The sequence below is a fragment of the Notamacropus eugenii genome, chromosome 3, assembly GCF_028372415.1.
Source record: "Notamacropus eugenii isolate mMacEug1 chromosome 3, mMacEug1.pri_v2, whole genome shotgun sequence".
Classification (NCBI taxonomy): domain Eukaryota; kingdom Metazoa; phylum Chordata; class Mammalia; order Diprotodontia; family Macropodidae; genus Notamacropus; species Notamacropus eugenii.
This window is the reverse complement of record NC_092874.1, coordinates 305,063,677-305,082,713: the sequence shown is the minus strand read 5'-3', so window position 1 is coordinate 305,082,713 and position 19,037 is coordinate 305,063,677. Positions and strand designations below refer to the sequence as shown.

General features: G+C 43.4%; 1 protein-coding gene and 1 long non-coding RNA gene across 10 annotated transcripts in view; both read right to left on the bottom strand.

The window, feature by feature from the left end:
• The window catches only part of BRD1 (bromodomain containing 1), a 103,054-nt gene that overhangs the window by 83,599 nt on the left and 418 nt on the right, over positions 1-19,037 (bottom strand). The gene's annotated exons all lie outside the window — the stretch shown is intronic.
• Positions 331-19,034, bottom strand: LOC140496581 (uncharacterized). Its single transcript, XR_011964315.1, has 2 exons — positions 18,751-19,034; positions 331-17,912 (listed from the first exon to the last, which is right to left on the bottom strand). It is a non-coding gene; the product is annotated as an uncharacterized lncRNA (long non-coding RNA).

The window sequence follows — 19,037 nt, the reverse complement described above, 5'->3', positions numbered from 1 at the left end:
ACTGATATTTCCTGTGGGTCTTTCAGGTCACCCTGGGCTGGAAATCTCCTCCACTCTGTTGTTCTCCACTTCTGCTGCTCCAAAATTTGTTGAGAGTCCCTCTCTACAGGTGTTTTATGGGCTGTGTGGGGGCAGCCTCCGTATGTGTGTCTTTCTACTCCACCATCTTGGCTCCACCCCCCACTTCCATAAGTTTTAATTTTTCTCTGCCTCACTCTCCTCTCCCCTACCCCAAGATAACATGCAATCTGATATAGGCTCTACATATACATTCAAATTAAACACATTTTCACATTAGTCATGTTGTAAAGAAGAATTAGAGCCAATACCTTTTATTTTTCTATATGAATTTTATTCCTTTTTCTAGCTCTATAAAATAGCCTTTTCTTTGGTAGTTTGATTGGCATGGCACTAGCATTGTCATTTTTATGATATTTGTGTAACCCCTGTCCCAAAGCCCATTGGTATGGGACTCTCTCCTTATTGGTGGAGATGAATGCCCTGCCCTTCAAAGGAGAAGGGATTGGGCTAGAGATGAGAGAGCTCCAGGCTTCTCCAGTCTCTTTGGGGACTCCTCAAGGCTAGTTCACCATCAGGACTCTTGAAGCATTGAGTCACTCTGCTTTCTGTCTTTGAGAAGAAAGCTGGAAGAGGCCATCCCTATTTCAATTTGATGAAGGGAAACACTCTAGGAAAACATAAGTAGGGCTGGAAGTCTCCATCATGTCCTAATCCCCAGCTTGCTCCTCTAGAGACTTCAGGGAGTTTTCCCCTTGTGTCAGATCCAAAACGTTTTCTCTTGGTTGAGCTAAGTTGTCTTTCTCCCAATGGGAGAGCTCCTTCACTCTGTATTGTTTAGAATAGATCCTCCTATGTATACCTCCTCTGATTTCTGTTTTGTTATGATTTGTATAAAAGGTTTTTTGCTGTTCTCTATGTATGTTCATTGTGGGACTGGTGTTGGGTAGTAAAGGGATCATGCCTTGGATGTAGAACTTTGGGGTCCTCCATTCCCCCAAATGAATGACAAACTGATCAGAAGTTAGGTGGATTCTGATCATATCTTAACATCTAGCCTGGTATCTCCTCCTCCTCTGAGGATGATTCCCATATGACATTGGATTAGACAACTCCACCCTGGTCAAATCGCAGAACTTTGGTTCATTACGGTACAGCAATTGATTAAAGGAGTTGACAAAATGGAATGTGTTCATAGGAGATCAATCAGGATGAGGAAAGGATTAGAAATTGTATCATACACTGGAGGACCAAGTAAAAGAATGAAGAATTACAGCCTGGAAAAAAGAAGGCCGCTAGTGTGGCCGCTAGGAGGTGCCACAGTGGATAGAGCATAGGAACATCTGAGTTCAAATCCAGCCTCAAATCCTTACTAGCTTTGTGACCCTGGGTGAGTCACTTAACCTCTGTCTGCTTCAGTTTTTTCTCAACTGTAAAATGGAGATAACAGTACTTACGCCCTAGGGTTAGTGTGAGGGTCAAGGTGGAGTGACAGCAGTTGCCTTTTCTGCAGCTACACGCTGCTGGGGGCCTTTGTTGGCCCCTTCTTTCCACCCTGCTGCCATTTGCTGGCATTGGAGCTGAGGTGCACGCTTTCTGTAGGTCTGCTACTGCAGCTTGCCAGTTTAATGTGAAATTGATGTTACTATCAGAGTCTGTCCCTTTCTTTTCCTTCATAACCCCCAAGGCTATCTCATCCCTTTTGTAACTGACTCTCCATTTTCCTGCCAGAAAAGCTCTTTGTTTTCAGCTGCTTTTTTTTTTGGCTCCAGTGGCCACTCATAGAATTCTGGTTATTCCAAAGGAGAATGAGAGGATACCTTTGAACCCATTTGGCTTCCCATCATGCTCTGTCTACACCTTGCAAATCATCATCTGTATCTTCAAGGCTAGCAGAGCATGTTAGACCTGACTTTTGTGTTACCTTACCTCTTGCCCCAAACTTCCTGCCCTCCCAACATAATTTGCTTAAAGTGTCTGAAAATGTGAGAGTTATTTCAGAAAAAGTCCCATTTCCCTTGGTTAGTTGCCGAGTGAGTAGTTCCTCAGCCTCTCTACAAAGTTGAGCCTCCTTAGGTGTTTTTACATCCACAGGGAAAGGAAAATGAAGCTACTTCCAAGATCAGCAAGGTGCTTGAGAAGGCTTGTGCTCAGCTTTGGTGTAGACTACGTGTATAACTCTTAAGGAAATCTTCACCTCTCTAGGACACAGTTTCCTCATTTTTCAAATGAGGGAATTGCATTGGATCCCATCTAGGTCTCAATAGGTGAACCTATGACTGTTTGCCAGTATTCCATTGTCATTTTTACTTTCTCCAAACAGACAAAAGACCCTGAGGCACTTTGCTTTCTATCCTCAGGGTTCCAACCAAAATGTTTCTCTGGCTCTTTCCTCTTCCCTTTGGACAGGCTATCCCCTGCCTGGAATGCTCTCCCTTCTCACCTGCAGCTCTTAGGTGAACCTCAGGGACCTTCAGAGCTGAGCTCATGCACTACCACCCACAATCAGCCTTTCATGATTTCCCTAGTTGTTGATGCTCCACGTCCCTAAAAATTCCTTTGTGTTTATTTGGTATATATTTTCTGTTGACTTATTTGGGTATATATATTTTTTTCCTCCCAATAGAATGGGGTGGGGAACCTCCAGCCTTAAGGCCACAAGTGGCCTTCCAAATCCTTTTGACCGAATCCAAAGGCCACACTTAAGGATTTAGAAGGCCACCTTTGGCCTTAAAGCTGCAGGTCCGCACCCCCACCTCTGCCCCCCAAATAGAAGTTCTCTGAGGGCAGGGACTCTTTTCTTTATATTTCTCAGTCCCCAGTACAGTGCCTGGTAGAAAACCCTTAATAAATACTCGATGAACTAATTGAATTGAAGTCATTAACATTGAAAAGCTGAACATCTTATCTTCAGTAACTTACTTCTGAAAGTTTAGAGCATTTAACAGTTTCTACTATATTGGAAAGATATTGAGAAAGAATTAAGAAAACTAATTATGAAGTAAACCATATTCTCTCCCTCTCTACCCATTGAGAAGTAATATGATAGCCATTATACATATGAAATCATACAAAATATATTTCCACATTTTTTTCCATGTTCCAAAAACAAATAAAATCAAGAAAAATCAAGTAAAAAAAACAGGCTTCCATCTGCCTTCAGTTCTCTCTCTCTCTCTGGAGGTGAATAGTATTTTTCATCATGAGTCTTTTGAACTTGTCATGGATCACTGTGTTGATCAAAGAAGCTAAGTTTTTCACAGTCAGTCATTGTTATAACATTCTTGTTACCACATACAATGTTCTGGTTCTGCTCACTTCACTTTACATCATTTCATACAAGTCTTCCAAGTTTTTCTGAAACCATCCCCTTCATCATCATTTCTGATAGCCTAATAGTATTCCATCACAATCATATATCCCAACTTGTTTAGCTATTCCCCAATTAATGGATATCCCCTCAATTTCTAATTTTCTGCCACTACAAAAGGAGCTCTTATAATTTTTTAATACATCAGTCCTTTTCCTTTTTCTTTGATCTCTTTCAGATACGGACCTAGTAACAGTATTCCTGGGTCAAAAGGTATGTACAGTTTTATAGTCCTTTGCGCTTAAGTTCCAAATTGTTAGCCAGAATGGTTAGACCAGTCCACAACTCCACCAACCATGCAGGACAAGTCCCTATTTTTTCCACATCTCCTCCAGGATTTGTCATTTTCTTTTTCTGTCACATTAGCAAATCTGATAGGTGTGAGATAGTGCCTCAGGGTTATCTTAATTTGCATTTCTCTAATTTTTAGTGATTTAGAGCATTTTTCCCTATGACTATTGATATCTTTCATTTCTTCTTTTGAAAACTGCCTGTTCTTATCCCTTGACCATTTATCACTTAGTGAATGCCTCTTATTTTTATAAATTTGGCTCAGTTTCCTATATATTTGAGAAATTAGACCTTTATCAGAAAAATTTGCTATAAATCTTTCCCCCAGTTTCCCCCTTTCCTTCTAATTTTGACTATTCTGGTTTTGTTTGCATAAAACCTTTTTAACTTCATGTAATGAAAACTATCCATTTTATTTCCCCTGATCCTCTCTATCTCTTGTTTGGGTTTAATTCATAGATCTGACAGGTAAAATTGTCAGTGTTCCCTTAATTTGCTTATGAAATTAACCACTAGGTCTAAATCATACACCCATATTGACCTTATATTGGTATACAGTGTGAAATAGTTTTCCAGTTTTCCCAGCAGTTTTTATCAAATAGTGAGTATCTTATCAAACACTAGGTTTCTGTGGTCATTTATTGCTGTACTAATACTAATCTATTCCACTGAGCAATCATTCCTTTTCCTATTCAGTACCAGATGGTTTTGATGATTACCACTTTATAATACAGTTTGAGATCTGGCACTGACAGACTGCCTTGCTTCACATTTTTTTCATTGATTCCCTTGATATTCTTGACTTTTTGTTCTTCAGGATGAATTTTGTTATTTTTTCCAGATCAATAAAATGATTTTTTGGCAGTTTGATTGCTAAGGCAATGAATAAGTACATTAATTTAGGTACTATTGTCATTTTTATTATATTGGCTCAGTTTACCCATGAGCTATTAATATTTCCGCAATCATTTAGGTCTGTCTTTATTTGTGTGAAATGTGTTTTATGTCTGGGTTTATATGGTTCCTAGATGTATCTTAGAAGGTAGATTTCCAAGTATTTGCCTACTATTATTGTCATCAGATATTTTAAATGGAATTTCTCTTTCTGTCTTTTCCTGCTCGGTTTTATTGGTAATATATAAGAATGCTGATGATTTGTGTTGGTTTATTTTATATACTGCAACTTTGCTAAAGCTGCTCATTGTATCACCTAGCTTTTTAGTTGATTCTCTAGGATACTCTAAGCATACCATCATATTGTCTGTAGAGTGATAATTTTGTTTCCCTGTTGACTAGTCTTATTCTTTCAAATTCTTTTTCTTGTCTTAATAATTAAATTAATTAAATAATAACAATGATAATGGTCATCCATGCTTCATCCCTGATCTTATTGGGAAACCTTCTAGTTTATCTCCATTACTGATAATGCTTGCTGATGGTTTCAGATAGATACTATTTATCACTTTGAGAAAAGTTCCATTTATTTTTATGCTTCCTAGTGTTTTTAGTACAAATGGGTGTTGTAGTTTGTCAAAAGTTTTTTCTATATCTATTGAGATAAAAATATGATTTCTATTGGTTTTGTTATTGCTGACAGTTTTCCTTGTACTGAACCAGCCCTGCATCCCTGGTATAAATCCCACCTGGTCATAGTGTATGATCTTAATGATATATTCTATAATCTCCTTGCTAGTATTTTATTTAAAATTTTTGCATCAGTATCCATTAGGGAAATTGGTCTATAGTTTTCTTTCTTTGTTTTTGCTCTCCCTAGACATGTTTTTATTTTTAAAAATATTTTGATAACTGTATTTCAATATAATTGGCTTCCTTTGTAATTCCATATATTTTATTTTATGCATTTATAAACATGATTCTGAGAAGAACCCTTTCTTGATCAGACTATCTGCCCAAGGGTTTCATAACACATAAAATAATGAAGAAACCCTGACCCAGAAGAAGACTTACAGCATTGGGGAGGGAGGATTGGGGTGAGGAGAGAAGGATTCTCTTGTAATTGCCCAAATCCAACAGGCATTTGTTACGGGCTTACTAGAGTCAAGGCCGTGCTGCTTCTCAATACCAAAAGCAAAGACCAACGTGCCCCAAGGAGCTTACTTCTACCAGGGGAATAAGACAGATACCATACAAAAACAATACAAAGTCGGTTGTGATGGGGGCCAGCAGAGGTGGCCCACCAGTGCTCTGAATCTTGTTAAAGTTGAAGTGTATACCCTGAAGATATCAAGAAATCTTCCCTGAGGGACTAAGTATCTCTAAGGAGCCTCTGAGGAAGGACACAAGACTCAAATTACTCAGGATGACTCATAATCATGGATTTACTGAACAGAAGGATCAAAGAATCAGAAGTTTACATGTATGGGCCACTTTAGAATTTACAAAATGCTTCCTTCACATCCACCCTGGAAGGCTGAGAGTACAAATTATCCCTATTAAGAGATGAAGGAACTACGACTAAGAAGAATTATGACTTGTTCTTGTTCAGTCATTTTCAATTGTTTCCCATTCTCCATGACCCCATTTGGGGTTTTCTTGGCAAAGATACCGCAGTGTTGGCCATTTCATTCTCCAGCTCCTTTGACAGATGAGGAAACTGAGGCAAAGAGTGTTAAGTGACTTGCCCAGGGTCACAGAGCTAGGAAGTGTCTGAGGCCAGATTTGAACGCAGGAAGATGAATCTTCCTGACTCAAGGCCCAGAGCTCTGTCCACTGTGCCACCTAACTGCCTTGCGAGGAAGCTAAAGTAACAAGAGTCAGAGTCAGGACTTCCAAGTCTAGTACTCTTTCCAATCACATTGTCATACATTTGTGTCCAAGTCTTCATGACCCTATGGATGATAGCATGCCAGTCCCTTCTATCCTCAACTATCTCCCAAAGTCTGTCCAAGCTCATGTCAATTGTTTCCATGACACTATCTGTCCACTTCATCCTCTGACATTCCCTTCTCCTCTTGCATTCAATCTTTTCCAACATCAGGGTCTTTTCCAATGACTCCTGTCTTCTTATTATGTGCCACTTAAGCTTCAGCTTCTGTATTTGACATTCCAAAGAATAGCCTGAATTAATTTCTTTTTGTATTGACTGATTTGATCTCCTTGCTTTCCAGGGGACTCTCCAAAGGCTTCTCCAGCACCACAATTTGAAAATTCTGCAGCCTTTAGTTTTCCTTATAGTCCAACTCTCATAGCCATATGTTGCTACTGGAAAAACCGCAGCTTTGACTATCCTAACCTTTACCAATCAGCAAGGTGATGTCTCTGCTTTTTAGTATACTGTCCACATTCACCATAGCTTTCCTTTCAAAAAGCAAGCATCTTTCAATTCCATGGTTGCTGTTGCCACCTGCAGTGATCTTTGAACCCCAAGAATATAAAATCTAATATTGCCTCTATTTCTTCTTCCTCTATTTGCCAAGAAATGATGGGGTCAGTTGCCAAGATCTTCATTTTTTGACATTAAGTTTCAAGCCAGCTTTTACATACTCCTTTTTCACCCTCATCAAGAAGCTTCTTAATTCTTCACTTTCTGCCACCAGAGTGGTATCATCTGCATATATGAAATTGTTGATTCCAATATTTCTTCCCACATTTCACATGATATACTCTAAATAAGGTAACAATATACAGTGTTGTCATACTCCCAGTCTTAAACCAATTACCTCTTCCATGTTTGGTTCTGTCTGTTGCTTCTTGGCTTCTATACAGGTTCCTCAGGGAACAAATAAGGTGATCTGATCCTCCCATCTCTTTGAGGACTTGCCACATTTTGTTGTGATTCACAAAGTCAAAGACTTTAGTGTAGTCAATGAAACAGAGGTAGATGTTTTCCTGGATCTTCCTTGCTTTTTCCATAACAATTAAAAACAGCCTGTTCTGTCCCCAAACGCTGGCTGGGAGGACCAGGAGGCGAGGTGGGTGTGAGGAGAACATTCAGAGGTCAGGTCACTGGTTGGGAAGAATGCCAAGAAAAGGGAAAAGAAATAAAACTATTGAAGGGTACTTTATCGGAGAAAAGACACCTCCTCCCTTCCTTTCTGATGGGGAGGAACAATGCTTGCCATCAGGCAAAGACACAGAAATCGAGGATTCTGTGTCCCAGCCCACCCAATGGGCTCGGGCCATGGAAGAGCTCAAGAGGAATTTTGAAAATCAAGTTAGAGAGGTGGAGAAAAGACTGGGAAGGGAAATGAGAGGGATGAGGGAGAAGCATGAAAAGCAGATCAGCTCCCTGCTAAAGGAGAACCAAAAAAAATCTTGAAGAAATTGGCACCTTGAGAACTAGCCTAACTCAGCTGGCAAGGGAGGTGCAAGGGGCCAATGAGGAGAAGAATGCTTTCAAAAGCAGAATTAACCAAATGGAAAAGGAGATTCAAAAGCTCACTGAAAAAAATAGATCTTTCAAAACTGGAATGGTACAGATGGACGCTAAGGACTTTATGAGAAAGACAGATATCTCAGAACATACCGCACAGATTCGAAAAATGGAAGATAATGTGAAATATCTTATTGGAAAAACAACTGACCTGGAAAATAGAATCAGGAGAGACAATGTAAAAATTCTGGGACTACCTGAAAACCATGATCAAAAGAAGAGCCTAGACATCATCTTCCATGAAATTATCAAGGAAAACTGCCCTGAGATTCTAGAACCAGAAGGCAAAATAAATATTCAAAAAATCCGCAGAACACCGCATGAAAGAGATCCAAAAAGAGAAACTCCTAGGAGCATTGTGGCCAAACTCCAGAATTCCCAGGTGAAAGACAAAATATTGCAAGCAGCTAGAAAGAAACAATTCAAGTATTGTGGAAATACAATCAGGATAGCACAAGATCTGGCACCCTCTACATTGAGGGATAGAGGGAATGGAATAGGATATTCCAGAAGTCAAAGGAACTAGGACTGAAGCCAAGAATCACCTACCCAGCAAAACTGAGTATAATACTTCAGGAGAAAAAATGGTCTTTCAATGAAATAGAGGACTTTCAAATTTTCCTGATGAAAAGACCAGAGCTGGAAAGAAAATTTGACTTTCTAACACAAGAATGAAGAGAACCATGAAAAGGTGAACAGCAAAGAGAAGTCATAAGGGACTTACTAAAGTTGAACTGTTTACATTCCTACATGGAAAGACAATATATTTGTAACTCTTGAAACATTTCAGTATCTGGGTACTGGGTGGGAGTACACACACACACACATGCACACACGCACACATACATAGAGACAGAGTGCACAGAGTGAATTGAAGAGGATGGGATCATATCTTTAAAAAAAAAAAATGAAACCAAGCAGTGAGAGAGAAATATTGGGAGGAGAAAGGGAGAAGTTATATGGGGCAAATTATCTCTCATAAAAGAGGCAAGCAAAAGACTTATTAGTGGTGGGATAAAGAGGGGAGGCAAGAGAAAAACATGAGGTCTACTCTCATCACATTCCACTAAAGGAAAGAATATAATGCACACTCATTTTGATAGGAAAACCTATTTCATAATACAGGAGAGTGGGGGACAGGGGCACAAGCAGGGTGGGGGGGAGGATGGAGGGGAGGGCATGGGGAGGAGAATGCAATACGAGGTCGACACTCATGGGGAGGGAAAGGACCATAAGAAAATAGAAGTAATGGGGGACAGGATAGGGTGGAGGGAAATATAGTCAGTCCTATACAACACAACTAGTATGGAAATCATTTGCAAAACTAAACAGATATGGCCTATATTGAATTCCCTGTCTTCCAAGGGGAAGGGGTGGAGAGGGAGGGAGCTAAAGAAGTTGGAACTCAAAGTGTTAGGACCAAATGTAATGTTCTTACCACTGGGTAACAAGAAATACAGGTTAAGGGGTCAAGAAAGCTATCTGGCCCTACAGGACAAAAGAGAAGATGGAGACAAGGGCAGGGAGGGAGGATAGAGGAGAGAGCAGATAGGTCACAGGGGCAATTAGAAAGCTTGGGTTTGGGGGGGGGAGGGGATAAAAGGGGAGAAAATTTGTAACCCAAAATTGTGTGAAAATAAATGTTAAAAGTTAAATAAAAAAAAAAACACCAGCCTGTTCTTCTGGTAGTTCTCACTTCCCATATTTCTGAAATCTAGCTTGCAGAATCTTAAGCTTAACCTTTCGGGCATGTGAAATGAGTGCAATTGTTTGGTAATTTGAGCATTCTTTGGCATTGCCCAGCTTTAGGATTGGGATGTAGGTTGAACTTTTCCAATCCAGTGGCCACTGATGAGTTTTCCAAATTATTGGCCTATTGAGTGCAGCACTTTTAAGTAGCCCAGCTGGAATTCTATCACCTCTACTAGCCTTGTTATTAACAAGGCTTCCTAAGGCTCATGTGACTTCATTCTCCAGGATGTCTGGGTCTAGATCAGTATCTACACCATCCTGGTTATCTGCACTTTTAAGATCTTTCTTGTTATAGTTTTTCATGTATTCTTACTACTCTTTTTAATCTCTTCTGCTTCTGTTGAGTCCCTCCCATTTTTGTCTTTTATCATCCCTAGTTTTTCATGAAATGTATTAGAACAGATATCATTCTATCATTTTTGATGATAGAATCCCACTTTATTAACTGTGAGAGCCACGCCTTCTCTTCTAAGGGATTCGTGCCCACAGCAGTGATCACCTGAATTCACCCATTCCCATCCATTTAAGTTCACTGACACTCTAGATGTCAACATTTAATCTTGATATCTCCTATTTGACCATATCCAGCTTACCTTGGTTCACAAATCTTACATTCTGGGTTCCTATGCAATATTTACAGCATCAGACTTTCCTTTGGTCACAAGACACATCCACCACTGAACTTCCTCTCGGCTTTGGTCCAGCCTCTTCATTAGTACTGGAGCCACGTGTAGTTGTCCTTCACTCTTCTCCAGTAGTGTTAGACACCTTCCAACCTGAGGGTTCATCTTCTCATGTCATCCCCTTTATCCTTTTCATACTCTCCATGGGGTTTTTCTTGCAAAGAGTGGTTTGCCATTTCCTTCTCCAGTGAATTACCTTTTGTCAGAATTCTCCACTATGACCTGTCCACCTTGAGTAATCCTGTATGACATAGCTCATAGATTCATACACAAGCCCCTTCACCATGACAAGGCACTGATTCATGATGGATTCCAAGCACATAATAAGCAGTAAGTGCACATGCCTCCCACTAGTGAGTAGGTATGCACTAAACATTTCAACTTAACAAACATTTATTAAGCACCTATTATGTGCTAGGTTTGAAGGATAGAATAGTTTTTCTTTTAAAAAAAAAAAAAGGTCCTTGCCATCAAGAAGCTAACAGTTCTCTGGTCAGGCTACAACATATACAAATACATCCCTTAGGAGACAGATTTCTTGAGCTGTTGTTATCCCAGCCTCTTCCTCCCTTTTCCCAAATCCCTTCCTCCTTGGGCAGCTTTGTGCTGAAGGGTATTTCTCTGCTTCTCAAGGCTGATCTTCAGGCAATGGATACTTTATCTGTTATTGGGCCCATCTTCAAGCCTTCCCAATAGGGTTGGCTCTACCAGCCTTTGTTCTTCACTGGCATTGAATCCATATCAGGAGGAGACAATAGAGGAGGACTTTGGTCCATTGAAACTGATATCCCAACACTTGCCAAGCTGTAAATTTCCTCACTTTGCAAAGGGAGAACGCCCACCTAACACTGGCTCCTGTTCAACTGTTGATATCCCCAGGCTCCATCAGCCTTTTCCCTAGCTTCACAAATCTGCCATTACTGGCAATGGGATCTTGGGCAAGTCATGCAATTTTCCAGTCTCAGGGTCCTTTGTATGTATAATAAGTATTTGACATGCAGGAGATTAGTTTTGCTTCTTTCTCCTTCACTGGGCTTCTATGGTCTTTTTCAGCTTCTATCTCATTCCTGCCTCAAAGCAGGATCTCCTGTGTGAAGTAGCCTACCTCTTTCTTAGAAGAGGAAACCACAAATTTACGTTTCTGTCAACCGCGCCACAAACTGGCAGTATACAATTGTCCCATAGTCATCAACAAGTCCTAGTTATCAGGACTTCTCAGCTACCAACTTCAAAGTCTTCCTGGTAATCCCATATATATTAGTTGCTGGTTTTATGAAAAAGACATTTTATCTTTGCTTTCAACAAATATTTTTTATCTGAGGCCTGATTTCTCTCACCACTTCTCAAAATTATGTCTCTTCCCAAGTACTTTTTTCCTTAGTGGCTACCTTATTTGAGATTCTCTTAGAATTATCTAAATTTCTGGCCCTTTTCTCAAGTAAAACTGCTCCAATATAAAAGGGGCACCTTATTTGTTATAAGAAAAGGTTTCTGTTTATAGGGAAAGAGATTCATAAAAAAGATGAATAAATGAAAGAAAAGTACATCAATGTAACATTTTTAAAATATAGAAGAGAGAATAGAGGGTTCAGAAGGGGATACAAGTAAACAGAGCAGTCTTGTTACTACCATGTTAAATTTAATATACTATTAAAAACAAATTATATGTAACATTAGTCTGCAGATTCATGCAATCCTCTTTTCTGTCCTCTGTATATTGAAATGATCAATTCTGTTGATGTTTATTAAGCTCATAATAAACTTTTTAAAAGAAGGAGATAGATTCAAGAGATGTGTGGAAGTACAATCAACATAATTTGGCAACTGATTGGCTATGAAGGGACAGGAAGAGGAAAAGCCAAGGATGACTCAGGTTGGGAATCTATGAGCTTGGAAGAAAGAAGGTGCCTTTTGTAAAAGTAAGGAAGTTTGGAAGAGAACTCTGGGGGAGAAGAAAGCCCCTAGAACTCAAGTATTTTAGGTCAAATGTTTTGTGCCCCTCAGACTCTTCAGAGCCCTTAGCCCAAGGATAAGGGGGCTAGAGAAAGGCATTACCTCTTGATAGGGAAGGGAAAGTGATCAGGATGATGAAGGCATTCTCTGCTGACCTTGAGCTAGAGTTTCCTGAGGTTCTAGGGAATGTTGGCTGATCAGTTGATGGAGGGTTAGGAGAGAGTTAAAATAAACACAATAACACTCTGACCCATAAATGATCTGTGATTTTCTCTGGGTGGGAATCTTCTCCTTCCCTTCCTGCACATACAGCCCTTTGTAGAGAGACTTTGTCAGTGGTTGTGACCTCTCTGGCCAACTTAGGTCACAGCCTCTCCAGAATTGGCCCAGTCAGTCCTCAGAGAGTAGAGACCCTATCTACTACTGGGACCATCAAAGTTCTATTACTTGACTTGGTAAACTGAGGCATGGGGGCACTCCTAGGACTTAGGGTTACCTCCATGCCATGGTGAGTCATCCACTCAAAGAATGACAGAAATATTTATCATTTATTAAGAACTTTGAGATCTGATGAGGAGATAGGAAAATTCAGCCCCTACAGAGAATGGATAGTGACCAGGAAGATTTACTCTTTGTAGGGTGAGAAGGGATACAAGCATATTATGAGAGAATGTGGCCCTGGTGTAGAACAGCAATAGAAATTTTACGGGGTTTCGTAAAATTATAAATGGTAGGTTGGGGATACTCAATATAGAGCAGGGAGGGACCTCAAAGACCACCTGGTCCAAAGGTTCTCAAATTTTGACTGTGTCCGAGGAGACCTATGGGCTCCTTTTCAGAATGGTGTTTTTAAATACATAAAACAAAATACACAGGATTATAAAGCAAACCAACTATATTGAAATATGGTTATCAAAAGATTCAAACACTAAAATATTTTTTGACAAGTTCATAGATCCCAAGCTGTCCAACCCTTTAACAGGAGAAGAAAGTGAGGGAGGCTGAATGACTTGCCCAAGGTCATGAAGCTATTGTCAGAGATGGAATTTGACCTCGGGGCCTTTAAAGAGGTGGTGCTCTTCTCCTTCTGGTGTGAAAATGCAGAACTTCAAGTCCTGCTGGCTGAATGGGAGCATCTAGCCGTGTGAAAGAAAGAAGGTGATGTGAGTTGCCAGGACTCAGTAGTATTTGGGTAGCCGGTGAAAACACCTGCCTCCAGCATCCAGGCAGATCCCAGTCATCTGGCCAGTCCAATGATGCTTGAGAATTGAGTTGGGGGGCTTGTTGGTGCAGGACAGAAGCCAAGAGCCGGCTGGAAGAGAAGGAAGGAGTCTGCAGTATCAGAGAGGAGGGGGGACCACATAAGGATGGTCTGGCAGTGTTTCTCTCTAGGGAAAAGATGCTGTTCACTGGCCTGGGGTGCTATATCCACGGAGGATCACATGGGGCACACTGTTGGCAGCCCTTGGGTCTTCTGCCTGGCCAGCTTTAACATGAACCATCTCAGTGCTAATGACTGAGCTGTGTTAGGGATGCCCCAGGGTGCCATTGTGTGAACATGCAGGGTGAAAGGTTGAAAAGGCTTGGAGAGAGGGGCAGCAGCCTCCAGGCTCTGATTCCTGCAATGATTTTTTTTTTTTTTACCGGACCTGTGCTTTCAGTCATGCAGGAAACTCCCTCCAGGAGCTTGTTTTCCCAATGTAAATGCAGGGGGGACCTGCTTTACACATGATCGCTTTGGGAAGTGTTGTGGGGGGGGACTGAGAGATTAGGGTCCCCCAGCCAGGACACAGGACTCAGGTCTTCCTGACTCTGAGGCCAGCTCTCCCTTGGCCACCCATCCTGTTGCTTGGGTGAGTCTAGAACTTTCATGGGAAAAGACAGTGCTCATTAATATTAGGGTCCCGGGCTGGGGAACCCAATGGAAAGATGTGTGATCTCATATAGGACTTGTCTGATAAAGGGCGGGGAGAATGGGAACTGGCCTGCTTCACCCCCCTTTATCTTTCTTCCCCGGCACCTACAACTTCGTGTTTTTAATAACAGCTAACATTTCTATAGTGTTTTAAAGTCTGCACAGCACTTCACACATTTCACTTGATCCCTTGGGGTAGGTGCTATTGCTATCCCTGTTTTACAGATGGGAAAACTGAGACACACAGGTTAAATGACTTCTGCAGTCACATGGCTAGTAAGCACTAGCTCCACCAGCCACCTAGCTGCTTGTGGAATGGGGAGGGAGGAAGAACAAAGAGGAAGAAGACAGAAGGAGGGGCCTGTGGCAGCTTATTGATGCCGTATGCCCTGATTTGTGAACATGTGTTCTCTCCTGGGAAAATGGTACGTTAAGTTTGAGGCTGTTCTCCCTCTGGGTATCTGGGAGAGTGGGTTTGGGGAAGGAATGTCTAGTGCCAACTGTTCCTGCTGCACCATCTTAGTGAATACCTTTGCCAAGAGCTATAAAGTATACCAATGGTCAGCGGGAAACACTGTTAATGGGGGCTCCTGAGCAGCTACTCACAGGGTTACCCTGTGACGATGAGAAAGCAGGTTGTCCTCTGAGGACCTGAGCTACAAGTCTGCAATAGCAAAGACCCTGGCACAAGTGGGAGGGCCTGCTGCACAGGTTCTAGGACCTGCTTTTCCAAGAGAAAAGCAAACAATCTACTTTAATCAGGCACATAATAGCATTCATTTAGTTCAGGGGAAAAAGTCGGCACCCTGAACTTCTGAGAAAATAAGATCTGAAAAAGATCAACAGACAGGGCTTCCAACAGTCTGACCATTACATACATACATAGTTACCAGAGAGAAAAGCGCCAACATCTGGGTTTTCAAAGCTGGGGGGCTCCTCAGTGGTTGCCCAGAGTCTCCTCTGGCACACAAACCTTCTTCCAAGAATCAAAGACCCAAAACAAAACCCCACCTCAGAGTATTTATACACTTTGGAGCAGGAGGGCAGGTGGTGGAGTGGATAAAGCTCTACCATGGGTCAAGATCTGAGTTCCACTCTGGCCTTATGTACTTCCTGCCTGTGTAACCCTGGACTTCTGGACTTAATGACTCTTTGCTTCATGTTCCCCAGCTGTAAAATGGGGGTCGTAACAGCACCTCCTCAGTGAGGTATCTGTAAGGTGCTTAATAGTGCCTGGCTCTTAATAAATGCTGCTCCTCCCCCCCCCCCCAGTCCTGAGTTTTTCTCATCATGATCTTGAAACTGTACTATTTTCTTTTGTTTAAAAAAGGTTCATTATCGATTTGTTTTTACATTCTCACAGGTACACTGTGCCGATCAAATGCATCCATCCCCTTCCATTCAACGAGGTTAGCACCCCTGCTGGCTCCTTGCCTTTACTAAATGACCACATACAAACCAGGGGTCATTCAAGCCAGCTGAAGACACAAATGGGTCCCTCCTGGGCCTCAGTGCCTTCTAGCACTGTACAGGGAAGTGAATGTAGCACAAATGGAAAATCAATACACACTGATGGGAAAGGGCCACTGACATGGAGGGGAATGAAAGGAGGGAAGAATCCTATGTAGGGAGGGGCAGGAGAGTGGGGATAATGTGTGATAAGCCTAGAAAGATGGACTTGGACCAGAATGGGAAGAGCTTCAAATGTCCTCAGAGAATAGGTGCTGTCCTAAAGGCAAAGGGGAGAAGCAGAAGAGGGTCAGACCTGGGATGCAGTTCTGTAGAGAGGAGAGGCCAGACATAGTTAGATGGAGATTGGGAGGAGGGTATTTCAAAGACCTGAACTAAGGCGAACAGAGACCAGGGATGGAGGGGAGACATTCCTGGGAAGCAGTAACTGATTAGCTATGGGGGGCAGGGAAAGGTGAGTGAAAAGCAGAGTCATGAACCTGGGTGTCTGAAAGAAGGGGGATACTCTTGACAGAAACGAGGAAGTAGAGGAAAGAGAAATGGGCTCTCCTTTTGAGTAGGTGGTGATTCTGACCCTTGTGGGAAAGTCAGGTAGAGATATAGGAGTTTAGGAGAGAAATGTGAGGGTCATCTGTGGAGGTGATGAGTCACCCAAGGGAGGTGTGGCAGAGGGCCTAGGACACAACAGTGGTGTTCACCTTTGCTCTTGCAGAGGGTCCAGGGAAGGGGCAACCAGACGTGCAGGAGGAGAATAAAGTGGTGTCTTGAAAAACCAGGGAGAAAAGAGGATCCTCAAGGCAGGGGAGCCACAGGATCCTATGGTGCAGAGACATCCAGGAAGTCATGACTGGAGGAGACTGGGCTGAGTGACAATGAGACCTGAAGGAGGACAGTTTCAGTCCAGGGGTAAAGGCAAGTGAGAATGCAAGGGGCTGAGAGGCAAGTGGGGGCTCAGAAAATGCAGGAAATAAAATACAGAAAAACCCCCCAGAGTTTGGCCCCGAAAGGGAGGAGGGGTCAGTGAGGTCTGCTCTCCATGTCTTGTCATCTTGTCCTAAATTTCTCCCTCCTCCAATTCATCCAGCCAACATGACCTTCCCTATCCAGACACAAACCTTTGACTGCTTCCTGTTGTTTACAGGACAAAATACGAACCCTGTCCACTAGCCTATCCAGTCCTCTGCAATCTGGCCCCAACCAGCCTTCTTTGACAGAACTCCCCTTTGCACAATTCCTATTCCAGCCAAACAGGACTTTGGGCTGTGTTGTGACCTCCCCTCAATCTCCCCTGCTTCCTTCCATTCTTCTAGGTTCTTGGCAGGCTGGAGACTCAGCATCACAGGCTGTCAATATAGTTCTCTGCCTTGGAAGCCAGGTGTCAGGCATGCCTCCTCCAGGAAACCTGCTCCCCACCTGCCAACCAGGCACCCCTCCCTCCTCCACCCTGGTGCCCCAGCACTCTCTGCCTAGTATCCTAACTAGATGGGTCCTATCCCTCTCAACAAGCTGTGTGGATTTCCTCTTTGCATCTCCAGTGTTGAGCACAGGGCTTAGCACATAATAGGGTCTTGAAGCTTTGTGTTATGGAAGATATTTGAAATGACTGGGCCTGGGAAATGTCAAGGCTGCTTTCCTAGCACTGGAGTTGAAGGTTTAGAGTCAGAGGACTTTGAGGGAGAACGGCCCTTTTCATCCCCCCACACCCTGTACAAAGTATGCTGTATAGAGAAGGGATTTGGTCTGTGCAGTAACAGATATACTCATGCATGATCACCTGGGGTACATGGCCTGCACTGAGTGCCCTTTGGAGCAGGGAGCAGGCAGAAAGTAGGTGGGATCTGGGACTTTTTCCACCACAACCCCCCTTCCATGGAGGCCTGCCTCCTTGCTTTCCCCACAGCCCAAAAGCAGCTGGGGCCCAGGGTCTCTTGTTGCTTCTATTTCCCGAGGTGGTCCTTTGTCAGAGGTGGGAGCTTCTGCCTCCCTTCTGGGCTCATGTCCTGGAGGGGTGGTTGTTGTCCTTCATTCTCAGAGAGGACCATGACAAAAAGCTGATAATGCCGTGACCTGTAAGTGAACTGGATTTGAGTGAGGCAGGGTCATACAAAGTCATCAGCCTCATTTTCACTTTGGGAGTCATCTGGGTGCAGCGGCCAGATATAGGTCAGGAGGACTGGAGATGGCCCCGATGCATGGGGGACCTTGGCCTTTTAAGCTAAGGTCTTCTCCAGGTCTCAGTTGGACTGAGGCAACGCCCATTCAGTGTTTAAGGCTAAGTAAGAAAGGAGGCTAGCTAGAAAAAACCAATCTGGGAGGGGAAGACCCCCAGGATTTCTGACCAAAACAGAAACAATTGCTATTTACATTCACTCCGAGTCATCGCAGCCCAAACAATGACCGGGAGGAGCTTGGGCTGGGACCTAGGCTGGCCAACAGAAGACAGCCAGAGGGATCTGGGTTGAAGGCATGGTCCTTAAGAAAGAAATCTAGCCTGTAAACCCCAAGATGTCAAGGTGCTCTGAGAAGGAAAGACCAACAGCAGCACGGGCCCCCAAAGCGCCAGTCCCAGCTCCCTCCTTCCTTCCTTCCCTCCTCCTGTGCACCTGGGGCCCTTAGCTGCAGGTGCTCGCCCCAGAGAATGCGGACCTCGATCCTGGAGGGGACATCGCAGTTAGAGGCCCTGTCCAGCCCACTTTGTATCACTCCTCCCCCAGTCTCCATTTTGCGGGGGGCAGGGACCCCAAGGTGCGGACTCCGGGGGGTAAAGCCTGGGATTCGGTCCCCCCGGGATCTCTAGTTTCCAAGGACGGTTCCCCGTGCCCGGCATAGTGCGGGGAGAGTCTGGTGACCCGGGCGAAGGAGCCCGCTGCTCTGCCCCACGGAGGCCCGGCCGGGGCTTTGTTACCTCGTAGAACCGCTTCATATCCAAGACTCGGGTTAACCCCCCCAGCCTCCGGCAGAAGGACGAGGAGGAACACCCCCCGCTGGAGCAGGCCCCTCCCGCCCCGCCGCCAGGGAAGGGGGGAGCCTGGGCTCCTCTCTCGGGTCCTCCTCGGAAGGCGCGCTGGACCGTCAAGTCTGTCACTAAGCCCATTCTCCCGAAGTGGAAGCTAAGGCTCAGAGGGAGTTGGGTAGGGCCCCGCGCGCATGCGTACAGTTCCGCCGACCCAACCCCCCCCCCCCCCGCCTCCG